This window comes from Rousettus aegyptiacus, unplaced genomic scaffold, assembly GCF_014176215.1.
Source record: "Rousettus aegyptiacus isolate mRouAeg1 unplaced genomic scaffold, mRouAeg1.p scaffold_m13_p_6, whole genome shotgun sequence".
Lineage (NCBI taxonomy): Eukaryota > Metazoa > Chordata > Mammalia > Chiroptera > Pteropodidae > Rousettus > Rousettus aegyptiacus.
Window position 1 is genome coordinate 62,430,159 of NW_023416309.1, and position 8,899 is coordinate 62,439,057.

General features: G+C 38.0%; 1 pseudogene; it reads left to right on the forward strand.

Moving 5' to 3' along the window:
* The first annotated feature begins 7,529 nt into the window (after window positions 1-7,529).
* Window positions 7,530-7,929, forward strand: LOC107517834 (annotated as a pseudogene).
* The last annotated feature ends 970 nt before the right edge of the window (window positions 7,930-8,899 follow it).

An 8,899-nucleotide genomic window follows, 5' to 3' on the forward strand; every position in this document is an offset into this window, starting at 1 on the left:
CGTAGAGAATTCCTGAAGCTAAATGAATATTCATAACAATCTGATTCTAAATTGCCCGGCTCTTCAGAGACATGAGTATTCGGGGTAAAATCTTTCAGCAGATGACAACTGGAATGTTTTAATTCATCCTCAAAGATTATTTTCTGTGACACACGACTGCATGTTAAAATTGCTTACCGAAATGTTCTGGACATAGGCTTTGCTAATATTGTGAGGTTTTGCCAAAGTAATTTATCTTTCTCATCCACCCTTTGAAGTCCTTCTCCAGCTCTGGGAAGGGTGGCTATGGGTAGAGTTCCTCCTAAGTGAGAGGCTATTAGCAGGCCTGTCTGTCCCCAGCCGTGTGCCCACTTCCTTCCTTGAATATATGCCTGACCTGACCTGCTCCAGAGAAAGGAAGCCAGGGTCTTTCATCTTTCTGGAGTTCCCGGAAGATTCCTGCTGTCAGGTAAACTGAGACCATTCAACTTTGCCATAGGTAAAAAAAAAAATGATGGAGAGATAAGGATAGGCCTGAAGGAACTCGTACAGAAGTAGAGTTCTCCAGTCTCACACACTGTTCCTATGGCACCTCTGTAACTTCTTTCATGACATTTCAACTGTGTTAATAGTGATCTCCAGAAACTTTGAGTTCCTTTTTGGCAAGAGCCATCTCTGTAACCCAGTATCCAGTACAGAACTTTACCAATCTTTTGAGTTCTAAAAATATCCATTAAGTTAATGAATGAATGAATGAATGAATGAGTACATAAATACATAAAGAAATAAACAGAGGTGGTTTAAGATCTAGAGTTTACAATGCAAATTAATTATTACTGTTCATATTGTTATTACTGGCTAACCTCATCGGATTTTTATCTGGCGATTTTTGCTTGAGCAAAAGATGCCTAATTGCTAGAAACTAAATGACTCAGTATCTGGCCAGCATTAGTGACAGAAAAGCCTTTGGGATGGAGCCTGACCTCTGCTTCTTGGAATTACATGTAGTCAATAGTTCTGATTCTCCAGGGTTAGTTTATTGACTTGTCCTTGACCTGAGACATAGCTAAACTAATTGCTTGTGATTATTGTTGTTAAGATCCCAATGACCATGGTTTTATGGTTCATGATGGCCATGATAAGTGTGTGTGTGTGTGTGTTCGCATTCCATCATAGAGAAAGAAGAGCCAACAAATGATTAAGTCATTCATGGTCACCTGTTCCCAGCTTCCCTGGACCTAATTAATCTCCCAGTATCAGAAATCTATTGGGCTCTCTGCATAGGAGGCTGTAGCCAGCTCAGTGAAATAGGCAGAGTAGGACCCAGAAACTAGCACCAGGGAGTCGAGGCTTGGATAATGAAAAGAAGGAGAAAAGTAGAGAGCCTGAAATGTTCCTAGACTCTTGAGCAGAGTAACAAGTGTCAAGTGGGTGGTAATCCCTGGGAGAAGAACCAAACCCTAGATGTTTTAGCAATAAGGAAATAATAAAGCCTATGACAAAGGAGACCAAGACAATGTCAATGTTTAAGGTGGGCTATCAGGGAAATCTTTGTATGCAGGGGAGAGTCAGAGAGGGGACATACCCACTGCAGTAGAGATGTTCGGTGCTTCCATCTGAAAGCATTGGGGATCCTTCCAGATCAAAGCATTCAATATGTCTACAAGATAGTCTTTTTAAAAATTCCTTTTATATAGCATATTAAGAGGAGTATGTCATCGGCAGTCATACTAGGATAAAAATATCTATATTGAATGGCACATGGCATTATTCCAGTTCCCTGTATTTATTACTGTCACCAAATAAGTTGAAAAATTAACAAACAGAAATATTTTAAATAACCAGGCATTGTCTTCTCTGCTCTTCTGTATGTCCCCACTCCAGTAGAAGCCATATCTCAGGAGCCTCTTGTGCTGCGAGGCTTAGAGGATTTCTGAGGAGGGGGCAGAAACATTAATTGGGTTATCTGCCAGAATGATTATTTGCAAATAGCAGTTGTTATTTGTAGCGATTCCACTGCGATCACCATTCAGCACAGTCACTTGTTCTACATGGTCACATGGTTTTTATAAGGTATATGAAACCAAGTATTGTTAAATTATGCCAGTCCAGGGGATCTGTCCGTGTGGGCCTCTAATCCTCACCTTGATAGACTGGGCATGAAGATGCATCCAACTGGAATAAAGATGTGGCTCTGGGCACATATTTAACCTCGAGCTGTTGAATTTCCTGAGTCTTGTTTCCTCATCTGTAAAATCAGACTGATAATGTAGCTGTTAAGAGTTCAAGGAGCTAACAGATGCAGATCCCTTAGAATGATGTCTTGCCACCTATAAGGGCACTTCATCAGACTGGCTGCTGTGCCAACTCTTAGTGTTTTTAGACTGTCGTTCTTTGAATAGTATAGTAATATAAAGCATCATGTGCCTAAGTTAACCTTGTTTATGGGTAATGAATATTTTGAAGAAAATAATAATTAAAAAAAAAAACAGCTATCAAATTTTCCTAGTTAGGAGGATCAGAGTCTAAAAACAGAGAGAAATTCTCAGAGAGAGAAAAACAAGTTAGAAATGAAGGGGTGTGCTCTGTATGAGATGTAGAACAATCTTTTCTAGGGTTTATCATTGCGATTCAAGGACATGTATAAATAACATTTCAGTGGTAGTGGAGGTTTTATTGCAAGACCAGTAAAGGGATTCAAATGAGATTACCAAGGGTATTAAGGAAGAGTGGATTGAATTTTATTATCTGTAAATTAGAACAGTTTACTCCAGAAGATGAATAATGATGAAATCACTCCCTTTGCCCTTTAAAAAATAATCACAAAATATGACTTGAGTTCAAATATATACTTCAAAACACACGAAAGTAAGAAAGGGCACAGAGGACATCAGCCCTTCCCTGGTAGTAACAGTATTGTGATATCAGGGGCAAGAGAATCACAATCAACCCATTACTGGACTTCTTGAAAGAATTACTGTCTGCCTTCCAAGTGGAAAGCAGTGTGGGTGTATACATTTTTTCACCTATGTGGTCTCGTTTGATCTTAGTCTATTTCATTTTAAACCTACAAAAGAAAGTGAATGAGGCATCAGAGGCATCAAGGAATTGGGTGGCTTGCCCAAGAGAACAGGCAAAGTCACTAGTGGAAATGCCCCAGTATCCTTCTCAAGACGTCCTAGTCTGGTGGTTGTAGCACATTGACAGTGGTCTTGGAATTTGAGCAAGCAAGTATGAGCTATGTCACCTTAATTGGCACTAGTAAAAGCATAGCTGACAGAAGTCAGGCTGGCCAAGATGACTTAAAGAAAGACGGGGAGGATGAGGAAGAAAAACTGGAGTGCCAAGAAATTAACATCCTCATTTTACAAAGTCCAGTGTCAAAGGAGTCTGTCGAAAGTAAATGGAACTACAAGTAAAAAAGGCAAGAGTATTTTTTAAAGTTACAATACTACCTATAGAAATGTTAGAATAATAATGTATTCTCAAACATTTTACAGAGCAGTGGAGGGAAAAGATTGGTTGGAAGCGGACTAAATCCTCTTCATTTCCAGCAGAATGTGAATTTATAGATGGATAAAGCATATTGATAGTGATCGATAGAGAAAAAGTCTGTTATTTAGAGTAATGGAGGTATTCCTCAGAACAACTACCAACAGAAAGAGTGAAAAATCTCTAGTATGGTTCTGGGTTATGAAGGCATCTGGGAAAAAACTTACTTTGTATTATAAGTCATTAATATTTGATTTGTTAACTATGTATTACTTTAATTTAAAAAATGACATAGAACAAATATACTTTATTTTCAGTATAGAGATATTTTCTGTCTTCTCATAAAGAACATTCTAAAGAGAAATCCTTACAGAAAGTATAAATAATATGGCTATCATTCCTGACTTCCAGGAATACAATTGCTTACACTTTTTTCTTTTAAAATATAAGTTTTATTATTATTTAGGTTGTGAGGCCAACAAATCAGGAGATGGCAGCCTTTTAAAAGACAGTTTGTTGCACTTCTCAGAGGAGAAAGGCATACCTTGCAGGGCCACCTGGGAAGCACCAGAGTGGGCCAGGAGGTGGAGTGTTGGGGGCAAACAGGGGAAATTACCTTTCTCCTGATTTCCATGGGAAGGAGATTGAAAGGCAGGGTAAACAGATTTAGGATTGGCTTGACTGAATAATTCCAGCAGGCTCTGGGGCATAGGGGCCATCCCTAGTTGTCTGGTACCTGGCCTTTCAGTAATTAGGACAGGTGGATTGTGGCCCAGAGCATGAGAGCAGGATAAAATAGATGGTTGAGGGTTTGGGCTCTGGCTTTTGCATTTTAATTGCATTGCACTGGTTTGCTTTGATAGTCATGCTCAAAGGCAAGTTGTTTACTATCTCTAGGAATTGGCTTAATCTGGGAGGAGCAACATTTTCAGGGTTAGCAAGGTTCTAAGATGTCAAAGCATCAGGATAAAGAAAATAAAAGGCATAGTTAATACATCTTTTGAAATAGTTTCTTCTATCAAAAACAAACAAATAAACAAACAAACAAAAATCCGGTGTCCATTGCCTGCATTAGTATAATAACATTTAAGAAAAACGACCAATTGCTAGATATTTCTGCACTGGGTAGTGGCTCACAATGGCCATTAGCACATTACCAATCATTAGTGGGTAATAAAATGTTCTGTTTATACATCTGCTATTTACCCAGCATTTCCTATCCTTGTCTTATCTGCCTCTGAACAGAAAAACACACAGGGCCCATCCAGTGGGCAATGCGTCTTTAAGATGAATAATACTTTTGGCCCCTATTTCTTGCACAACAACCAGCATTTTGGTTTGAATTTAATCAGCTCAGAAAAAGAAAATATGCCAACACTTGGCTAGGAGAGTGTGAGACATCTCACAACCATATTATAATAATTGATACTTCGATTACGAACTCTTGTGCTTTTGATTAGCATGATCGAAGTCCCACTCCCAACCTTCCCAAGACCCATACAGAATATTTTTGGACCTCTAAGCAGTTATTCTCATGAAGCTTCAGAGACCTGTTTGATGGCTTACCTGTGCACTCTCATATTAATAATTGTTTCAATCAATTATTTGGCAATAATGTAATTAGATAAAGCCTAGAAATAGGAAATAGAGAGTAAAGACTTCAACCTAGAAGAGAGAAGCAGAATGACAGCCTTTGCTTTGGGGTTACCTAGCTCAACTAAGTTCGTAACACAAATAGAAGAGTCCTCTGCTGTTAAAAAAAAAATCTCTGTATATTTTGGATATTAGGTCCTAATCAGAGGTGTTGCTTACAAATATATTTTCCCTTTCAGATGGTTGTCTCTTTACCTTGTTGATGGTTTCTTTTGCTGAGCATAAGCTTTTCAATTTGATGTAGTTCCATTCATTTATTTTTCTTTTACTCCCCCTCTTATTGAGGACAAATGCATAAAATCCTCTTTAAGACCAAGGTCCGTGAGTGTGGTGATAAACAACAGTTTAGTTTCATTCTTTTGTAGGTGGCTTTGCTATTTTCCCAGCACCATTTTTTGAAGAGGCTTCCCTTTCTCCACAGTATGTTTTGGCTTTTTGGTCAAAAATTATATTTGCCCATATAAACATGAGTTTACTTCTGAACTCTTGATTCTGTTCCACCAGTCTGTGTGTCTGTTTTTCTGACATGCCATTTTGATAACTGTTGCTTTGTCGTATAATTTGAAGTCAGGTGGAGTGATACTTCCAGCCTCATTCTTTTTTCTCAGAATGGCTTTGGTGATTTGGGGCCTTTTGTGCTTCCATACAAATCTGATCATTTTTTGTTCCATTTCTTTAAAAAATGCCAATGAGATTTTGATGTGGATTGCATTAAATCTGTATAATGCTTTCAGCAATATGGTCATTTTAACTGTTGATTCTTCAATTCAAGAACACAGAATATCTTTCCATTTCTGTATATCTTTTTTGATTTCTTTTAATAGTGTCTTATAGTTTTCATTATATAGGTCCTTCACATGTTTCATTAGATTTATTCCTAAGTATTTTATTCTGTTTTTTGCAATCGCAAAAGGAATTATTTTTTTCCACTTCTTTTTCTGACACTTCATTATCAGAGTATAGAAATGCTATGGATTTTTGAAGGTTGATTTTGTATCCAGAAACTTCACTGTATTCGTTTATTGTTTCTAGAAGTGTTTTTGTGGAGTCTTTAGGGTTTTCTACATAGAGAATCATGTCATCCACAAATAGTGACAGTTTGACTTCTTCATTATTTGGCTGCCTTTATATCTTTCTCTTGTCTGATTGCACTCACTAGGACCTCCACAGTTATATTGAATAACAATAGCAATATTGGACAGGCTTGTCTTATTTCTGATCTTAGAGGAAAGGTTTTTAGTTTTTCACCATTAAATATAATGTTTGCTGAGGGTTTGTCATAGATGGCCTTTATTATGATAAGGTACTTTTCTTCTATACCAATTTTTTTAAATGTTTTGATCATAAATAGATGCTATATCTTGGCAACATATAAAGAACTCATACAACTCAATAAAAAAACAAACAAACAAACAATCCAATAAAAAAAATGGGCAGAGAACATGAACAGACACTTCTCCCAAGAAAACATACAAATATCCAACAAAAATATGAAAAGATGCTCATCATCTCTAGCTATTAGGAAAATGCAAATCAAAACCACAATGAGATACCATCTCATACCTGTTAGAATAACTGTTATCAAAAGAAAATTGTTCTTTTGATAACAAATGTTGGAGAGGATGCAGAGAAAAAGGAATCCTCTCATATACTGCTGGTGGGACTGCAAATTGGTACCATCACTGTGGGAAACAGTATGGAGATTCCTCAAAAAAATGAAGAATTGATCTACTGTATGATCCAGCAATACCTCAACTGGGTATTTACTCCAAAGATTTAAAAACTCATGTTCAAAAAGATATTTGTACATCAATGTTCATAGCAGCATTATTCACAGTGGCCAGGAGACGGAATCAACCAAAGTATCCTACGATAGGTGATTGGATAAAGAAGCTGTGGTATATGTGTACGAAGGAATATTACTCAGCCATAAAAAGAGATGAAATTCTGCCATGATGGACCTTGAGCTAATCATGCTAAGTGAAATAAACCAGACCAAAAAAGTTGAAAACCCCATGATATCGCTTATACGTGGGCTATAAACCTAAAAGCTACAAATGAACAGGACAAACAAACAGAGACTTATGGACATGGACAATAGACTAGTGGTTACCAGAGAGTAGGAAGGGAGGAAGGGAGAAGGTAGATGGAGTAAAAGGGCTCAAATATGTGGTGACAGAAAGAAATCTAACCATGGGAGTGGAACATAAAATGCAATATATATATATATATATGCCTTATTGTTAATTTGTGCACTTGAAATTTACTGGATTTTGTTAACCAATGTCACCAAAAAAATTTTTTTAAATAAATTTTAAAAAATCTCTTTCCCCGTGGCTGTGGAGTAGCACAGAGGCAGAGGCTTGGGTGTATTCAAGATTCGGCTCCATTCGTAACCCACCACCATGGCCAAGGAAGACATTGTTGCTGGAGATGTAATGGACATTACTACTGCTTTATAAGAGGTGCTGAAGACTGCCCTCATCCACGATGGCCTAGCACATGGAATTTGTGAAAGCTGCCAAAGCCTTAGACAAGTGCCAGTCCCATCTGTATGTGCTTTCATCCAACTGTGATGAGACTATGTATGTCAAGTTGGTGGAGGCCCTGTGTGCTGAACACCAAATCAACCTAATTAAGGTTGATGACAACAAGAAACTAGGGGAATTGGTAGGCTTCTGTAAAATTAACAGAGAAGAGAAACCCCAGAAAGTGGTTGGTTGCAGTTGTGTGGTGGTTAAGGACTATAGCAAAGAGTCTCAGGCCAAGGATGCCATTGAGGAATACTTCAAATGCAAGAAATGAATAAATAAACTTGGCTTTTGTTTTCTTCAAAAAAAAAAAAATCTGAAAACTACTATCCCTCTCCATTTTTTTTTCCCATTAAATGGTTGGCAGAATTCTTCTACATTGTTTACTTAATTGTTAAAATGTATAGTTTTACAGCTGTGTGATTGCTTACTTTTTGTTTCCTCTGAGAATCAAGTGTTACAAACAGGGATTGTTTTTTTCTAATGGAAGCCATGCTGATGATTTGGATTTTGATGAATGTCCTCCAAACCCCAGTTTGTAGGCGACTCATTTTAGAAGACTGCCCTGGCTCCCCTTTTATTGGCTGTCACCTCCTCTCTTCTGGTCCACTGTCTAGTTTCCGCACCTCTGCCATGGGGAAGTTTAAGGTCAGAACATAAACAACGGTACAACTCTGTCAAGTACAAATGGGCATGTAGAGATGCTGGCTGCCTAGACAAAATGAAATAAAGTGATTCTGTAACAAGCAAAGTCTAACAAACTGTGGCCTCTTTTAATTGTAATAGTTAGCCACCAAAAATATCACGTGACCCAAAGAATCAGAGAACTTTAAGATAAATAATTCATAAGGTTTTATATTAAAGAGAGATAAAGAGAAGGTACCAGATGCCTTCTTGCTCCCCTAACCAAGTGAACTGGTGTGCCTGGGGAATTTCAACTCTCTACCTCTCCATTTAGCGTCCTAACTCCTGATAAACCTGGCCTGGACTCACTTAGCTGAGTATGGACTATTCACTGATGAATCAAGATGACATGGAGAAACCCTGCCCAGTAGCTCGGTCCAAAGATGAAACCTTGGCATTAGGCTGCACTCTCCCACAGGTTGAAGCATCAACAGAAATACCACCATTGCTACCTAGCAGAGACATGATGGGGAGGGTGGGTCTTGAGAAGGGGAAACAGCACGGGGAAACACCCACATTTCTTAAGCTGACATGTGCCCAAGCAAGATTCAGATGTTTCT